Source organism: Macaca mulatta, chromosome 12, assembly GCF_049350105.2.
Source record: "Macaca mulatta isolate MMU2019108-1 chromosome 12, T2T-MMU8v2.0, whole genome shotgun sequence".
Classification (NCBI taxonomy): domain Eukaryota; kingdom Metazoa; phylum Chordata; class Mammalia; order Primates; family Cercopithecidae; genus Macaca; species Macaca mulatta.
Window position 1 is genome coordinate 71,126,688 of NC_133417.1, and position 20,259 is coordinate 71,146,946.

Here is a 20,259-nt window from a genome sequence, read left to right on the forward strand (position 1 = left end):
TGGTGGCTCAAGCCTGTAATCCCAGCACTTTGGGAGGCCGAGACGGGCGGATCACGAGGTCAGGAGATCGAGACCATCCTGGCTAACCCGGTGAAACCCCATCTCTACTAAAAAATACAAAAAAACTAGCCGGGCGAGGTGGTGTGCGCCTGTAGTCCCAGCTACTCGGGAGGCTGAGGCAGGAGAATGGCATAAACCCGGGAGGCGGAGCTTGCAGTGAGCTGAGATCCGGCCACTGCACTCCAGCCTGGGCGACAGAGCGAGACTCCGTCTCAAAAAAAAAAAAAAAAAAAAAAAGAAGAAGAGGGTGGTGTGACATGGAGCAGCAGCACAGTCAAGCAGGGAACAGATCATGTAAAGCCCTTTAGAGAGTGAAGTCTGCTTTTTGTGCTAGGTGCAGTTGGGAGTTCTGAAAATCATAAGAATGATTGGGGGTCATGGAGACAGTAGCCTGATCTCCAATAAAGTTTTAAAGGATCACTCTGATTGCTCTGTGAAGAAAACATTTTAGAAAGTCAAAAGTGGAGCCAAAAGACCAGTTAAGTGGCTACTACAATAGTCTAGGCAAAAGATACGATAGTGGCTTGGACAAGGGTGCAGGTGGTCTAGATGAAGAGAAATGGGTAGAGTTGGGATATATTTTATAGATTGAATCAATAGCGTTTGTTGATGGATTAGATATTTATGTAAGGGAAGAAAACAAGAATGTGCATATATATATGTTTTATATATAAAACATTCTTGTGCATATATACATGCTTATATATGTATGTGTATATATGCATATATATACATTCTTGTGCATATATGTTATATATAAAATATATATTTTATATATATACGCACACAAGTGCATATATACACACACATATGCATATGTGTGTGTATATATGCACTTGTGTGCATATATATAAAACATTAGTGTGTGTATATATGCACGTGTGTGTGTGTATATATATATAAAATATTAGTTTTAGAAACAATGTAGATACTATGCCCATCAGTTAATTTCTAGTCTGAAGTAGGTCATAAAGGAAATGAGCTATGTAAGCAATACTGGAAAGAAAAATGTTTAGACTTATTGCAAGTTAGAAAAAATAAGGCTGTTCATAGTGCATCCTGTTTCAAGCCATGTCTCCAAAGATAAATGATTAATGCATTTGTGGTATATTTAAGTTCTCAGATGGCTTTGTATTGTTGGTAAAATGCAATTGTAATGCAGTAGGAAAATAACGTTTCAATTAGATTAGCAAATAAATTACTCTTATATTAAGTAATTAAAACATTATCTAAGTTTACAAACTTAGGTCTCAGGCTTAATGAGTCTTTTTGAATATTTATTTTCTGTTTCCCTGCTACTTTTTTTGTCCTTTATAGTTTTGCTCTGGGAGGCTCTAGAAAAGAAGGAGAAAAAAATATTTTGGAAGCCTAAATTGTATTAAAATGATGTTAGTTTTTATGACTCTCAAGCAAAGCTACAGGAGATTCCTAGCCAGATCATTTAGTGTACATTTATTACCTAACAATTAGATATCCAAGTATCCTGAAAAAAAAGTCCTGATAAACTGTTGAGTAAAATTTAATAAATAGCTTTATGAACGCAAAACTGAGCTTATAAGAAATTAAAGAAAATTTCCAGGAATAAAAAATCAAAAGAGAAGCAAGAAACAGAGTGGTAAGATGACATTATAGCTATAACCCCCTGGGGATGGTGGCTGATTTCAGTAAAAGAGTTGTTTGTTGTTGTTATTTATTACTTTATTGGGATATAAGAAGTACATAGTACATTAAGAAAATTGTACAGTTCAAATATACATCTTTATACTCCTAAATAAACACTACCTCGGTTAGGATACAAAACATTACTATTACCTAAGAATTGTCCCCTATGCCCCTCTATGCCAATAACTCCCCCAAAGTTACCACTCTTGTATTAGCATAAATAAGTTTTGCCTGTCATTTTCATAAATTAATTCAAACAATATGTAATCTTTTGTGTCTAGCTTCTTTTGCCCATAATTGTGTTTGTGAGATTCCCTGTGTTTTCGCATGTTTTACACGTATCAGTAAAATGTCTTTTCTTAACTGTTGCATACCACTTTTCTTAAGAGCTAGGATCACAGCCCAGCACGGTGGCTCACACCTGTAATCCCAGCACTTTGGGAGGCCGAGGCAGGTGGATTGCCTGAGCTTAAGAGTTCACGACCAACCTAGGCAGCACAGTGAAACCCTGTCTCTACTAAAAAAAAAAATAGCTAGCTGTGGCGGCATGCACCTGTAGTCCCAGCTACTCGGGAGGCTGAGGCAGGAGAATTGCTTGAACCCGGGAGGCAGAGGTTGCAGTGAGTGGAGATACTGCCACTGCACTCCAGCCTGGGCAACAGAGGAAGACTCTGTCTCAAAATAAATAAATTAATTAATTAATTTAAAAAATAAAGAGCTAGGATCACACTCTGTCACTCAGGCTGGAGTGTAGTGGCATGATCATAGCTTACTGCAACTTCAAACTCCTGGGCTCAAGCAATCCTCTTGCCTCAGCCTTCTGAGCACCTGGGATTATAGGCACAAGCCTGGATCCCCTTGTTGTATACCTATACCTCAATATTTATTCTTTCTAATCTTGATGGATGTTTGGGTTGTTGCCAGTTTGAGACCGTAATGAATATATTATCTGTGAACATTCACATGCATGTTTTTGATGACTATAAATACTCCTTTCTGTGCATATATACCAGTGATAGAATTTCTGGTCAAGAATATACATGGTCAGCATTAATAGACACCGATAAACATATCTTCAAAGTAGTTGTCCAGGTATACATTCTTACCAGGAATATATGAGAGTTTCTTTTGCTCCACATCTTTGTAAACACTTATTGTCATTTTTTTTTTTAACTTAGTTATTCTGGTGGTGGTCTAGCAATATTTCATTACTATTTTAATTTGCATTTATCTGGTGAATAACTCAAAAAATAAGAAAAAGACTGACATCCCAATGCACTGTTAGCCTTTATGTTTGTCATTTTACTAAATATTGTCTTTGTGTCTTGGTTCTTTTTCCTTCTCTAGTTACCCCACTCTTTGTATTAAATAGATTTCTACTCCATTATTTTAATCCTGTTTTTCTTTTTTTTAATTTATATTTTACTTTTTTTTTTTTGTTATTTTCTTAGTGGTTGCCCTGGAGATTGCAATTAATATTTAACTTATAGAAATATAGTTTGGATTCATACCAATTTAATTTCAATAGTATACAAAATGTTTTGCTCCTCACTTTCTCTCCTCATTCATTTGTGCTACTACATCATACAAATTACATCTTTATATATTATGTAGCCATCACCACATATTTAAAATTATTGCTTTATAGTATTGTCTCTTAAATCATATAGAAAAAAGGGGCATTACAACCAAAACATACATATATATTATCTTTAATATTTACCTATTAGGCTACCTATTAGTGATCTTTATTTCTTCACATAGAATTAAGTTACTGTCTAGTTTCCTTTTATTTCAGCTTTAAAACTCCCTTTAGTATTACTTGTAGGACAAATAAGATAGCAACAAATTCTTTTCAGTTTTTGTTTATCTCAGAATATCTTGATTTATCTTTAACTTCTGAAGGTTGGTTTTCTGTATGTAGAATTATTATTGGCCAACAGTCTCTTTCTTGGCCAACAGTCTCTTTATTGGCCAACAGTCTCTTTCTTCCAGCACTTCTGTCATCCCACTGTCTTCTGGCCTCCATAATTTCTAATGAGAAATCACTGGTTAATCTTGAATGTAATGAGTTATTGAATGTAATGAATTCTTAACTCTTGCTGCTTTCAAGATTCTCTGTCTTTTGCTTTTGGCAGATTGTGATGTTTCTATGTGTAGATCTCTTTGAGTTTATCCTACTTAGAGTTCATCAAAGTTCTTGAGCATTACTCTCGATGTTACTCATCAAATAGAAAGTTTTTAGCCATTGTTTCTTCAAATATTCTTTTTGCCTTTTTCTTTCTCTCCTCCCTTTTTGAAACTCCTATTATTTGTTTATTGGTATATTTGATGATGTTCCACAATTGTCTTAGGCTCTCTTCAGTTTTTTACTCCTTTTTATATCTGTTCCTCAGACTGGCTAATCTCAACTGACATAACTTCAATTTTACTTTCAGCTCAAATCTGCTTTTGAGCCATGCTAGAGAATTTTTAATTGCAGTATTGTAATTTTCAAGTTCAGAATTTCTATTAGGGCTCTTTTTTGTAATTTGTGTCTGTTATTGACATTCTCTATTTGGTGAAAACTTGTTCTTATAAGTCCTTTAGTTCTTTAGACATGGACTCCTTTATTTCAGGAACATATTTAAAATAGCTTTAAAAACATATTTGTGTCTAATCATTGTGATTATATTTTAAATATTTGTCTAGTAAGCCAATAGTCTGACTTCCTTGGAGACTTTTTTTTTTTTTTTGAGGTGGAGTTTTGTTCTTGTTGCCCAGGCTGGAGTGCAATGGCACAATCTTGGCTCACCAAAACCTCCACCTTCTGATTTCAAGTGATTCTCCTGCCTCAGCCTCCTGAGTAGCTGGGATTACAGGCACCTGCCACTATGCCTGTTAATTTTGTATTTTTAGTAGAGACAGGTTTCACCATGTTGGCCAGGTTGTCTCGAGCTCCTGACCTCATGATCCACATACCTCAGCCTCCCGAAGTGCTGGGATTACAGGCACGAACAACCACTCCTGGCCTGGGGACATTTTTTTATTGAGTCCTTTTTTTTCCTGTGTATAGGCCATATTTTCTTATTGTTTTTCATGTCTCATAATCTTGATAACTTGACATTTAAAATAATATAAGGTAGCAGCTTTGAAAATTGTACTCTCCCTGTATCAGTCCATTCTCACATTGCTATAAAGAAATACCTGAGACTGGGTAATTTATAAATAAAAGAGATTTAATTGGCTCATAGTCCTGCAGGCTATACAGGAAGCATGGCAACATCTGTTTCTGAGGAGGCCTCATGGAGCTTTTACTCATGGTGGAAGGCAAAGTGGGAGCAGGCATCTTACATGGCAAGAGCAGGAGGAAGAGAGAGAAAAGGGGCAGGGAGATTCTACATACTTTTAAACAACCAGATCTTAAAATAACTTACTGAGAATAGCACTAAGGGGATGATACTAAACCATGAGAAACCTCCCCCATGATTCAATTATGTCCCACCAGGCCCCACCTCCAACGTTGGGGATTATAATTGAACATGAGGTTTGGGTGGAGACACAGATACAAAACCATATCACTCCTCTTTCCCTTGGGTTTGTCATTATTGCTCTTTGTTCTTGTTGTGGTTGTTGCCACTGCTGTTTGTTTGTTTAGGGACTTTCCTAAGGTAAGCTAGAATAATCTCTATTCCTTGTCCTATGTGGACACTGAAGTCTCTGTTCAATTAGTTCAGTAGTCAGCTAATGACTGCACAGAACTTTCTGTAAATCTCTTGGATCACTGAATCTTCCAATTTTGCTGAGGAACTGTTTGCTTACTGAGACATACCTTTAAGACTCAAGCATGCAGTGTATAACTCTGGCTTAGCCTTCTTTTTCTGCTTATGTAGAGTGTCAAGCTTGACCAGAGGTAAGAGCTCAGGACATGTGCACAGCCTAAGGATGCTTGCCACCAGCACGGTGTTTGAGCTCTGAGAATGGACAGACTGCCTCCTCAAGTGGGTCCCTGATCCCTGAGTAGCCTAACTGGAGACACCTCCCAGTAGGGGCCGACTGACTCCTCATTCCCAGGCTTTTTATTATAAATTTTCTGATAACCTTTTGTTTTCCCATACTCTTATCATTATCTCAGATGGAAGAAATATAAAATCATTGCAAACAACACAAGGGAAAACACTGTTCGCATTGGATGAACTTTGAGTCAGGCCAAACAAAGGCAACCTTGCAAATAGATTTTCCATGGAACTGCCAGGCAGGTCAAATAATGGGATTTTTCTGGGAATAGAAGTTTTGGGGAACTCCAAACTTTTTCTGTCCCCTCCATTGGCTTCTAGGCTTCAGATTTTTTACTGTATTGTGGGTTGGTTTCCAAAGATACTGTTGATTTTTAAGACTACTATAGACCTTTCTATTCTTACTCAGTTTTAGCTATTTTCCTTGAGTAAATGCTCTTTTGGTTAAGTCCTAGAGTTCTGAATGGAAGAGGCTTTGATAATTTTTGCCAATGTTCCTATTTTATGGAGAAGCAATTTTCAGAAGTCCTTACTTGGATATTTCTTCTTCTTTTTTTTTTTTTTTTTTGAGACGGAGTCTCACTCTGTCGCTCAGGCTGGAGTGCAGTCGCGAGATCTCAGCTCACTGCAAGCTCCACCTCCTGGGTTCATGCCATTCTCCTGCCTCAGCCTCCTGAGTAACTCGGACTACAGGCGCCCGCCACTGTACCTGGCTAATTTTTTGTATATTTAGTAGAGACAGGATTTCACCGTGGTCTTGATCTCCTGACCTCGTGATCCACCTGCCTCAGCCTCCCAAAGTGCTGGGATTACAGGCGTGAGCCACCATGCCTGGCCCTTACTTGGGTATTTCTACTAACATTTTGAAAACCTAAATTAAAAATGGGGAAAACATGAACATATGCTTCACAAAAGAGGATATCTAATTTTACTCCTTAAGCTTCGATTCTTACAATATGTGCCCTGCTATGTGCTGGAAAGGTAGATTTCATGAGAGGTGACAATGATTATGTTAAGCCTTAACATACTTTTCATTGGCTCATGCAATGTGACTTTTAAATCTATTATTCCAAGATGGTCGAATAGGAACAGCTCCGGTCTGCAGCTCCCAGTGTGATCAACACAGAAGACGGGTGATTTCTGCATTTCCAACTGAGGTACCTGGTTCATCTCATTGGAACTGGTCAGAAAGTGGGTGCAGCCCATGGAGGGGGAATCAAAGCAGGGCAGAGCATCACCTCACTCGGGAAGTGCAAGGGGTTGGGGGATTTCCCTTTCCTAGCCAAGGGAAGCCATGACAGATTGTACCAGGAAAATCTGGACACTACCACCTAAACACTGCACTTTTCCAAAGGCCTTAGCCAAGGGTGCACCAGGAGATTACATCCTGCCCCTGGCTCAGCGGGTCACAGAGCCTTGTCACTGCTAGTCCAAGATCCAACTGCGAGGCAGCAAGCCTGGCTTGGGAAGGGGCATCAACCATTGCTGAGGCTTGACTAGGTAAACATAGCTGCCAGGAAGCTTGAACTGGGTGGAGCCCACCACAGCTCAAGGAGGCCTGCCTGCCTCTGTAGACTCCACCTATGGGGGCAGGGCATAGCTGAACAAAAGGCAGCAGAAACTTCTGCAGACTTAAACGTCCCTGTCTGACAGCTCTGAAGAGAGCAGTGGTTCTCCCAGAACAGTGTTTGAGCTCTGAAAACGGACAGACTGCCTCCTCAAGTGGGTCCCTGACCCCCAAGTAGCCTAACTGGAGACATCTCCGAGTATGGGCCAACTGACACCTCATACAGCCAGGTGCCCCTCTGAGATGAAGGTTCCAGAGGAAGGATCAGGCAGCAATATTTGCCGTTCTGCAATATTTGCTGTTCTGCAGCCTCCACTGGGGATACCCAGACAAACAGGGTCTGGAGTGGACTCCAGCAAACTCCCACCAACCTGCAGCTGAGGGACCTGACTGTTAGAAGGAAAACTAACAAACAAAGGAATAGCATCAACATCAACAAAAGGGACATCCACACCAAAACCCCATCTGTAGGTCACCATCATCAAGACCAAAGATAGATAAAACAACAAAGATGAGGAGAAATCAGAGCAGAAAAGCTGAATTCTAAAAACCAGAGCACCCCTTCTCCTCCAAAGGATCACAGCTCCTCACCAGCAACAGAACAAAGCAGGACACGGAGAATGACTTTGATGAGTTGACAGAAGTAGGCTTCAGAAGGTCGATAATAACAAACTTCCCCGAGCTAAAGGAGAATGTTTGAACCCATCGCAAGGAAACTAAAAACCTTGAAAAAAGATTAGACAAATGACTAACTAGAATAGACAGTGTAGAGAAGACCTTAAATGACCTGATGGAGCTGAAAACCATGGCACGAGAACTACGTGATGCATGCACAAGCCTCAGTAGCTGATTCAATCAAGTGGAAGAAAGGGTATCACTGATTGAAGATCAAATTAATGAAATGAATTGAGAAGTTTAGAGAAAAAAGAGTAAAAAGAAATGAAAAAAGCCTCCAAGAAATATGGGACTATGTGAAAAGACCAAATCTACATTTGATTGGTGTACCTGAAAGTGACCAGGAGAATGGAACCAAGCTGGAAAACACTCTTCAGGATATTATCCAGGAGAACTTCCTCAACTTAGCAAGGCAGGCCAACATTCAAATTCAGGAAATACTGAGAACACCACAAAGATACTCCTTGAGAACAACCCCAAGACATATAATTGTCAGATTCACCAAGGTGGAAATGAAGGACAAACTGCTAAGAAGAGTCAGAGAGAAAGGTCGGGTTACCACGAAGGGAAGCCCGTCAGACTAACAGCGGATCTCTCAGCAGAAACTCTATAAGCCAGAAGAGAGTGGGGGCCAATATTCAACATTCTTAAAGAAAAGAATTTTCAACCCAGAATTTCATATCCAGCCAAACTAAGCTTTATAAGTGAAAGAGAAATAAAACCCTTTACAGAGAAGCAAATGCTGAGAGATGTTGTCACCACCAGGCCTACCTTACGAGAGCTCCTGAAGGAAGCACTAAACATGGAAAGGAACAACCAGGATGAGTCACTGCAAAAACAGGCCAAATTGTAAAGACCATCAATTGTAAAGACCTAGGAAGAAACTGCATCGATTAATGGGCAAAATAAACAGCTAACATCATAATGACAAGATCAAATTCACACATAACAATATTAACCTTAAATGTAAATGGGCTAAATGCCCCAATTAAAAGACACAGACTGGCAAATTGGATAAATAGTCAAGACCCATCAGTGTGCTGTATTGAGGAGACCCATCTCACATGCAGAGACACACATAGGCTCAAAACAAAGGGATGGAAGATCTACCAAGCAAATGGAAAGCAAAAAAAAAAAAAAAAAAAAAAAAAAAAAAGCAGGGGTTGCTATCCTAGTCACTGATAAAACAGACTTTAAACCAACAAAGATCAAAAGAGACAAAGAAGGCCATTACATAATAGTAAGGGGATCAATTCAACAAGAAGAACTATCCTAAATATATATGCACCCAATACAGGAGCACCCAGATTCATAAAGCAAGCCCTGAGAGACTTACAAAGAGGCTTAGACTCCCACACAATAATAATGTGAGACTTTAACACCCCACTGTCAATATTAGACACATCAACAAGACAGAAGGTTAACAAGGATATCCAGGACTTGAACTCAACTCTGTACCAAGCAGACCTAATAGACATCTACAGAACTCTCCACGCCAAATCAACAGAATATACATTCTTCTCAGCACCACGTCACACTTATTCCAAAATTGACCACATAGTTGGAAGTAAAGCACTCCTCGGCAAATGTAAAAGATAGAAATCACAACAAACTGTCTCTCAGAACATGGTGCAATCAAATTAGAACTCAGGATTAAGAAACTCACTCAAAACCACACAACTACATGGAAACTGAACAACCTGCTCCTGAATGACTACTGGGTAAATAAGGAAATGAAGGCAGAAAGAAAGATGTTCTTTGAGACCAATGAGAACAAAGATACAATGTACCAGAATCTCTGGTACACCTTTAAAGCAGTGTGTAGAGGGAAATTTATAGCAGTACATGCCCACAAGAGAAAGCAGGAAAGATCTAAAACTGACACCCTAACATCACAATTGAAAGAACTAGAGAAGTAAGAGCAAACATATTCAAAAGCTAGCAGAAGGCAAGAATTAACTAAGATCAGAGCAGAACTGAAGAAGATAGAGACACAAAAAACCCTTCAAAAAATCAATGAATCCAGGAGCTGGTTTTTTGAAAAGAACAACAAAATTGATAGACCACTAGCAAGACTAATAAAGAAGAAAAGAGAGAAGAATCAAATAGATGCAATAAAAAATGATAAAGGGGATATCACCACCAATCACACAGAAATACAAACTACCATCAGAGAATACTATAAACACCTTTATGCAAATAAACTAGAAAATCTAGAATAAATGGATAAATTCCTGGACACATACACCTTCCCAAGACTAAATCAGGAAGAAGTTTAATATCTGAATAGACCAATAGCAGGCTCTGAAATTGAGGCAATAATTAATAGTCTACCAACCAAAAAAAGTCCAGGACCAGATGGATTCACAGCCGAATTCTACCAGAGGTACAAACAGGAGCTGCGACCATTCCTTCTGAAACTATTCCAATCAATAGAAAAATAGGGAATCCTCCCTAACTCATTTTATGAGGCCAGCATCATCCTGATACCAAAGCCTGGCAAAGACACAACAACAACAAAAAAAGAATTTTAGACTGACATCCCTGATGAACATCGATGCAAAAATCCTCAATAAAATACTGGCAAACCAGCAGCACATCAAAAAGTTTATCCACCAAGATCAAGTTGGCTGTATCCCTGGGATGCAAGTCTGGTTCAATATATGCAACTCAATAAATGTAATCCATCATATAAACAGAACCAAAGACAAAAACCACATGATTATCTCAATTGATGCAAAAAAGGCCTTTGACAAAATTCAACAGCCCTTCATGCTAAAAACTGCCAATAAACTAGCTATTGATGGAACATACCTCAAAATAATAAGAGCTATTTGTGACAAACTCACACGTGAGTATCATACTGAATGGACAAAAACTGGAAGCATTTCCTTTGAAAACTGGCACAAGACAGGGATGCCCTCTCTCACCACTCCTATTCAACATAGTGTTGGAAGTTCTGGCCAGGGCAGTCAGGCATGAGAAAGAAATAAAGGGTATTCAAGTAGGAAAAGAGGAAGTCAAATTGTCCCTGTTTGCAGATGACATGATTGTATGTTTAGAAAACCCCATTGTCTCAGCCCAAAATCTCCTTAGGCTGATAAGTAACTTCAGCAAAGTCTCAGGATACAAAATCAATGTGCAAAAATCACAAGCATTCTTAAACACCAATAACAAACAGACTGCCAAATCATGAGTGAACTCCCATTCACAATTGCTAATAAATTAATAAAATATGAAGGAATCCAACTTACAAGGCGTGTGAAGGCCTCTTCAAGGAGAACTACAAACCACTGCTCAATGAAATAAAAGAGGACACAAACAAATGGAAGAATGTTCCATGCTCATGGATAGGAATAATCAATATCGTGAAAATAGCCATACTGCCCAAGGTAATTTATAGATTCAATGCCATCCCCATCAAACTACCAATGACTTTCTTCACAGAATTGGAAAAAACTACTTTTAAAGTAGTTTAAGTTCATATGGAACCAAAAGTAGTTTAAGTTCCATATTTTTAAAGTGGTTTAAGTTCATACGGAACCAAAAGTAGTTTAAGTTCCATATTTTTAAAGTAGTTTAAGTTCATATGGAACCAAAAAAGAGCCCGTATAGCCAAGACAATCCTAAGCAAAAAGAACAAAGCTGGAGGCATCATGCTATCTGACTTCAAACTATACTACAAGGCTACAGTAACCAAAACAGCATGGTACTGGTACCAAAACAGACCTATAGACCAATGGAACAGAACAGAGGCCTCAGAAATAACACTACACATCTACAACCATCTGATCTTGGACAAACCTGACAAAAACAAGCAATGGGGAAAGGATTCACTGTTTAATAAATGGTGCTGGGAAAACTGACTAGTCATATGTAGAAAGCTGAAACTGGATCCCTTCCTTACACCTTACACAAAAAATAATTCAAGATGGATTAAAGACTTAAATGTTAGACCTGAAACCATAAAAACCCTGGAAAAAAACCTAGGCAATACTATTCGGGACACATAGGCATGGGCAAGGACTTCATGACTAAAACACCAAAAGCAATGACAACAAAAGCCAAAATAGACAAATGGGATCTAATTAAACTAAAGAGCCTCTGCACAGCAAAAGAAACTACCATCAGAGTGAACAGGCAACCTACAGAATTGGAGAAAATTTTTATAATCTAGCCATTTGACCAAGGGCTAATATCCAGAATCTACAAAGAACTTAAATTTACAAGAAAAAAATCAAACAACCCCATCAAAAAGTGGGCAAAAGATATGAACAGACACTTTTCAAAAGAAGACATTTATGCAGCCAACAGACACATGAAAAAATGTTCATCATCACTGGTCATCAGCGAAACACAAATCAAAACCACAATGAGATACCATCTCACACCAGTTAGAATGGCAATCATTAAAAAGTCAGGAAACAACAGGTGCTGGAGAGGTTGTGGAGAAATTGGAACACTTTTACACTATTGGTGGGAGTGTAAACTAGTTCAACCATTGTGGAAAACAGTGTGGTGATCCCTCAAGGATCTAGAACTAGAAATACCATTTGCCACAGCAATCCCATTACTGGGTATATACCCAAAGGATTATAAATCATACAACTATAAAGACACATGCACACATATGTTTATTGTGGCACTATACACAATAGTGAAGACTTGGAACTGACCCAAATGTCCATCAATGATAGACTGGATTAAGAAAATGTGGCACATATATACCATGGAATACTATGCAGCCATCAAATAGGATGAGTTCATGTCCTTTGTAGCAACACGGATGAAGCTGGAAACCATCATTGTGAGCAAGCTATTGCAAGGACAGAAAACCAAACACCGCATGTTCAAACTCATAGGTGGGAATTGAACAATGAGAACACTTGTACACAGGGCAGGAACATCACACACCAGGGCTTGTCGTGGGGTCAGGGGACGGGGGAGGGATAGCATTAGGAGAAATACCTAATGTAAATGATGAGTTAATGGGTGCAGCAAACCAACACAGCCCATGTATACATATGTAACAAACCTGCACGTTGTGCACATGTACCCCAGAACTTAAAGTATAATAAAAAATAAAATATTGCAGTGAACTGAGATCTGGCCACTGCACTCCAGCCTGGGTGATAGAGCAAGACTCCATCTCAAAAAATAAAAAATAAAATAAAATAAATCTATTATTCCACAGAAATTCCTATAATGAATGACAGACTCTTCAAGTGCTTAGTTGCTTGACAATCACATAAAATTTTGTAATGCTGATCATGTTCTCTTTCCGAAGTGGTGGTGTGCTTCTCCCTTCTCCTTACATATACTTTTCCTGGTTGACTTTGTCTGGTAGTTTGGATTCAGCCACCTTAGGAAGCAATGGCTCCTGGATATGTGTCTCTAACCCTAATGTCTCCATTGAAGTCCACACTTTTATATCTAATTGCCTTTAAGACTTATTTAGCCTATAATACCTCAAGTTAAACACATTCAAACTAACTCCTAGTCAGTTTTTAAAAGTCAGCTCTTGCCTATTTGGCTAGATGGAAGTACTACTCCATCCTGTTCTCATGATAGATATACAATTATAGCATAGTACTATCATCATTGACTATTTTTTTCAGGACACAGTATCTGCATAATGTCATTTTATTGAATTTATGACTGAATCCTGGATTGGGAGGTGCTTCCAAAAATGCATGGTTTCTACTATGTGTTTATATACTTGGGAACTGCTGAGTATCAGTCTTTTATAGCTAAAGAAACTGAGGTTCAGAAAGTATGCTATATTGTTCAAGTTTACAGCCACACTGTTAGTGACAAAAATTTAAATTCTTGATATTATATAAAAGATACTGCTATGTATATGTTTGTATATTGACATTTTTTAAACAATTCCTAAAGACAAAAGATTGCATTCCAAAAAGCAGGGCTTAAATTGTTAAGTACTTTCAATGCCATGTCTAATTTGCTTTATTGATCTCATAAAACGGAAGAGATTAGTTTTGTTGACTTTAGGTCCCAAGGAGACAGAAGCAGGGAGGAAGTTCTCTTACACTAGGAGGAAATAACTTGACAGGAAGAAATGTGATAGGGGAAAAATGCCGAAGCCTACCATTTGAAGCTGCCAGAATGGTTCCTCAGCTTGTGCAGATCAAAGTGCTCCAGCTCAGTGTCACGACGCTAAAGTCAATTTTTTATCTTATTTTTCCTGGCTCCCTCCCGGATTCCTTTTTGCCCATAATACTGCTCTAAGTAGTATTCTGGCTGAGGCTTATAGGAGGCAGACTCACTTGTCTTTAAAATAAATGGACAATGTATGATTCTTTAGAGATAAGCATGTCTTTTAATTGCAAGCACCAGGCCAAATTAGGTGACTCCAAACCACTTATTAATATTTGCTCTGAATTTAAGATAGAAATGAGGTGATTAGGATAAGATGAGTAAATAAAAGAAAATAAATTGGGCAGAAAATGAAGCATGGAAGAATTCTTTTCCCACTTCGGTTTCCTCCTCCTCCTCCTCTTTTATCAGAGCTTTATCAGACTGATTCTATTAAGGTCATGGACAAGAATCAATATATCAAGATGAGCTGAGTTGTTGAGGTGTTACAATACAATTTTATCTTTATTAATTTTAGAGGGAGTCAAAATTAGATTTGATACTGAGAAGTTTGGTAGTTATAAACTTTACAGGATTTTTTTAAGAGAAAAAGATATTTTCTGTGGTATTTCATACTTTCTTTTCATACATAAAATTTTGTTAAAAAGGTAACTCATAATTTCTCAAAATGAGAAGAGCATCACAGAAAATTATAATAAACTATCTTCAGTCAGAAGCATACATTTATATTTTAACTGTAAATTTTAATCCTTGTCTCATTCATTGTCTTTGGCCGGAAATGTTAAGACAAGTTGAGTATTTTTAATATTTTTTAAAAAAAATACACTTAAGGGAGTGAGAAATCAAATAACTATTAAGAATAAAAAAAGTTAGTTGATGAGTGATATTTCTCTGGAAAAACAGCTTATATATTATTGAAACAAATTTCTAGAGGGGCATACATCTGAATTAGAGAATTGTGTAAGTCTCAGGCCCTAGAAAACTTTTATCTGCCTCCTCCTCCAATATAGAATTTCCTCTGACTTGTTTTGAATCACAGCACACTCAGTTTAAGGGATGTCTGCTTGGTGGGCCTATGCTGAATATAAAATTCTATTCAGAGGAAGTTGAGGAAAAAGTTACCTATTTTTTTCAACTAGCAGCATGAGAAAACTTAAATGTAATGAAATGAATGTGATGAAATAAAGTCCCACTTATTATTCATTCGGGATATGATCTGAAAAAGCTGACCTGAAATATTATGTCTGAATTATTTTTCTTGGAAAAAAGTTCTTTGTTTCAAAGTGCAAATTGTAACAAAGCACTAACACTTAGCATGTCAAAGAAACTCCACTTGAACAAGTGATCCCATCTCTGTGAATGTTCCATGTAATTATAATAAAAATGGCAACCCAAACTCTTGAATACCCATAGGAAGAATTATCATGTCTGAATGTACCCAAAGCTTAACTGCTAGCCAAAAAGAAACACTTGAACTTAAAGATAATTGACTCAATTTCTCACAGAAAGACACCATTTTGAATTTACAGCAATATTTTAAAAGAGACAATCAAGAGCACTTAATATCCCTAGGACAACAAGTTAGTCATTTTTGGGGTAATGGTCTTCACTGTTGCTGTGTGATTATTTGGGGGGTCTATCCCCAGAGGTTCCAATTCAGTAGATCTTGGGTAAGTCTCACTGTTTTTTAAACTAATAGCAAAGGCAATGTGGGTCATCCATTATTCATACCTTGATAGACATTGTCAGAGATCAGTCATTGTCCACTGGGGAAGATTTTGTCCCCCTGAGGACATTTAGCAAAGATGGGGCCATTTTTATTTGTCATAACTGGTGGAATTAGGAATGTTTATTGATATCTAGTGGTTAGAGACCAGTGATGCTGTTAAACATCCTACCATGCACAGGACAGCCACTCACAACAAAGAATTATCCAGCCCAAGTATCAAGATTGCCAATATTGAGAAACTCAGACCTTAGAGAAATTAATGTCTGATTTTAATGTAGAATGTATGTGAAAGTTTTCATTTTTCAATCCCTTTATTTCCTACCAGACATTATCTCTGTTTTTTTCTACTTTGTTAAAGGTATAGAGGAAAATACTTTTAACTTAGTCCTTCAAAAATGCCAGTTTTCTATACTAATTTTATGAGCAGTGGGACAGTTTCAAACATGCACTCAACTTGCAATGTGAAAGAGCTGTGTAGTCTCTCTCAGGCCAGAAAGCACTGGCACTGTATAAGAATATAAGAATCCAAGGATACACTATGCTTTTGTTGAGAAGACCCTACAAACAGAAAACTATTGAGACTGAAGCACACAGATTAAGATAGGGAAAGAGGGAAGATAAGAGCAGTGAGGCTGACATGGTGTAGGGCTGGAAAGCTTGTAGAACTTGTAGACTGTAACAGTATAGAGCTTGTAAAATCTTTGCTGAGGATTTTAGAATTTGTCATAACAATAATGGAGAAATATTACAGAATTTCATGCAGGAAAATGACCCAAAATTTTAAGCAGGGAAATGTCACAATCTCATAAAATCCATTCTGGCTACTGTACTGAGAATAGATTTGGAAGTAAGACAAGAATACATTTAGGAAGATAAACCAAATAGGTTATCATATTGTCTCATAAAGAGGTTAAAAGTGGTGATGGATTGGATTAGGGATTGACAGTGGAAATTAAGAGAAGCTGATGGGTTTACATTACATTAGGTGGTAGAATGAACTGGTCTTGGTGAATAAATGTGGAGGGTTAATGAAGAGGATTACTAGTTTGGAAAACTGGATGAATGGTGGTACTAATGTCATGAAGGAAAATGTAATGAAGGAAAATGTAATTTATTTATCATGATAATACAGTTTTCCCTTAGTATCTGTTGGGGATTGGCTTCTGGACTCCCTGAGAATACCAAAATCCACAGATGCTCAAATCTCTCCTATAAATGGCATAGTGTTTGCTTATAACCTACACACAACCTCCTATATACTTTAAAATTACCTACACATCACTTCATGTGTATGGATTCAATGTAGTACTCAGCATATGGCAAATTCAAGTTTTGCTTTTCGGGACTTTGTGGATTTTTTCCCCAAATATTTCTGATCCAGAGTTGGTTGAATCTGCAGATCAGAAACCATGGATATGGAGGACTGACTGTATATATCCATCACGAGATTAGTATTCCTATGGAAAAAAGAACAGAGACCAGAGCTCACTGCCTCCTCCATGTGAAGACAGAGTGAGAATGCTGCCCTCCGCTAGACAGGAAATGAGCCCTCAGTGGGGAACGAAATTGGCTGGCACCTTGATCTTGGACTCCTCAGCCTCGGGAACTGTTAGAAATAAATTTCTGTTGTTCTAGCCACCCAGTCTATGGTATATTATTATGGCAGCCCCAGCTGTCTAAGACCAACACAAAAATGATAATACTCTGGCTCCTACTATTGCTCTAAGTAATAATCTATTATTGTCTCTGACTCCTGAGTCTCATATTTTCTGCAAGCATGTAACATGCTAAAGTGAATTATGTTACTGTAAGAGTGAAATATATAATGCACCCTTCCTTAAATGTATTGACATAGAAACTTTTTTATGTTCTAAATGAAACATTTTAGAAGACATTTGCTGTAGATTCTCTTGGCCTACGTTTTAAAAGCATGAGTGGGACAAGTATACTTCAGATTCTCTTTGACTTTGAGAAAATTACTTAAGATTGCCCATTTTCTTTGGCTTCTGTGTAAAAATTTGATAAGGTGCTTTGTCAAGAATAAGCTGCACTGAATGGTCGACACTAATAGGATAGTCAACAGAGAAGAAAATTTCCTCCTTTAAATTTTTGATAAGATAACAATTAGCCTTTGTTTTCTACATCAGTCTTTTGTGGGCAAGATCAGTGTGCCAAACTGTCTCATCAGTGTCCTTCTCTTTTTACCCTCACAGTCTGTATGAGCCATTGTGGTTTGATAAAATATGCTTTCTAGCCGCATTTGCTCATCTGTATTTATATATTAGCATGGTACATTGGAAAACAGGAGCATGCATTTGTGTTTGATCCTTTGTAACAAATGATCACAAATTTAGCAGCTTAAAATAATACAGATGTATTATCTCACAATTTTTATGAGGCAGGAGCCTGGGTATAGTTATCTGTGTTGTGTATAAAGACACATGTAACCCCATGCATTTATTTTTTCTGTTCTGTTAGAAGGAATTAGTGTATCACAGCTGGTTTATATCCTTTTCTTATATGAGCATGATATCGTTCTTTCTCATATAAAAATGGGCAGTTCTCAAGAGTAGCCTAAGAGCAGGAGAAAGCACATTTTAACATATTGTCAATGTACAGAGTAGAAGACACAAGATATTTAAAGGGAGTAAATCCGGAGACTCTTCAGATGAAGGGCCAGCCATAAGTAAAATAATGTATTTCTGTAAAGCAGCACATGGAACCCCAGATTATGTTTTCACATATTTAGAAATAATAATTTAATGGGAAAGCATTCTTAATATTCACTGGATGTAATTTTCCCATAAATTCTAAATTTTGTATATCACTAAAAATAGAAATGAATCATGACGGTATATTAGAGAAGAATTATATTTTTATAAAAAGGATATAACTAAACTAACTTGAAGACATTTTGTCTTGTAGGAAATAAAATAAAAACTAAGTCATGCCAGCAAATATTACAACTTAAACAGGAATAACTTTTGCTCAATTCTACTAGATTTTCAAAAATTTTAACAAGCTCTGAACATTTTCTGTATACTTATTGTGCATTGCTTTTATCTATTGTTTCTGTTGTTTCTAAGGATATATTTAAAAAGATTCAAGCTAAAGCACAATGATGCAGTTATTACCAATGTCTCATAAATCTCTTCAAATTACCTTTTTCTCAGACAGATCAATTATTAATGTAGATATGGCTCTCAGAGTAATAGGGATTCAAGCTAAGTGTAGCATGTTCACTCTATTGCTTGTTTATAACTATCAATTATTCATGTTTCATTTCCTGTGTGCATCAAATACTATTGCAGCAAAATCCCTTCTGCTCTTGCTAGTATGTAATTTCTCCCTCCCTTGAGAGAGATTACCATGTACCCTGCAGCTCATTTTGCTTGGGTTATGGCATAGCGTTATCTACAATGTGAAAGAATTTAGCTTTGTTGTTGTAAAAAATTTATGTGTATGACAATCACTTAGGTTGAAATGGATTACAGTATTATTCACTGATTATAATTCTATTTTGCAGAATGGCTATTACAACTATCAGTACAGAAGTCCCAAGGAATATTTTACACCTTTTACATGCTATTATGATAACATACAAAGTTGAAATAATGGCCTAGTATAGCAATTATTTTTAGAATATCTTACCTAATGACCATCAACAGGACTTGATGCTTACAGCTAAAGTAGAGGGTTGTATTAATTACTCAGCTAAAAATGGGAAGAACCACCTGTACTTTTTGGGAACAAGCTAGACCTTTATAAATGTGCACATTTCCTGATTTTAATATGTTGTTTGAATTCATAAATCTCAAAAGTAGCTAAATTTTGAAATATTTTGTGTATATGCCACTTCACTAAATATTTACTACCTACCAATGGGTGCACGAAACTCTTTTGGGCACTATAGTTATACTTACTCATATAAAATAGAGAAAATATTGTCATTATTTAACATTCATGGAGACTGTATTGTTCCTGTATGATACAGAGGTAGCCTGGGTTCTTACATTTTTAGTAGCAAATTGATTGCCATATTAACTACTCTACTACTAATATAAATTCTTAATGTGTGTTCAGTCATTGTTCTAATTTCTTCATGAAGCTTGTCTCATTCTGTCATTACAACCACGTAACGAAGTAGTACTCTTCTCCTCATTTTATAGATAAGAAAGTTGAGGCCCATATAGGTTAAAGAATGTATTTAGCAAACTCATAGGGTCATGACTTAACTGGGATACAAATATAGTTCTAGTCCTAGAACCCATGTTCTTAGGCATTATGTATGCTATATCACCTCTTAAGAGCTGGTACACCTTTCCCATCTGTAAAATGAGAAAAAGAGTAATACTCCATGATGTGGTTGTAAGGGTAGAATGAGACAAGCTACACAAAGAAGTTAGAACAATGACTGACAATACAGAATCAAGAATTTATATTAGTAGTAATAG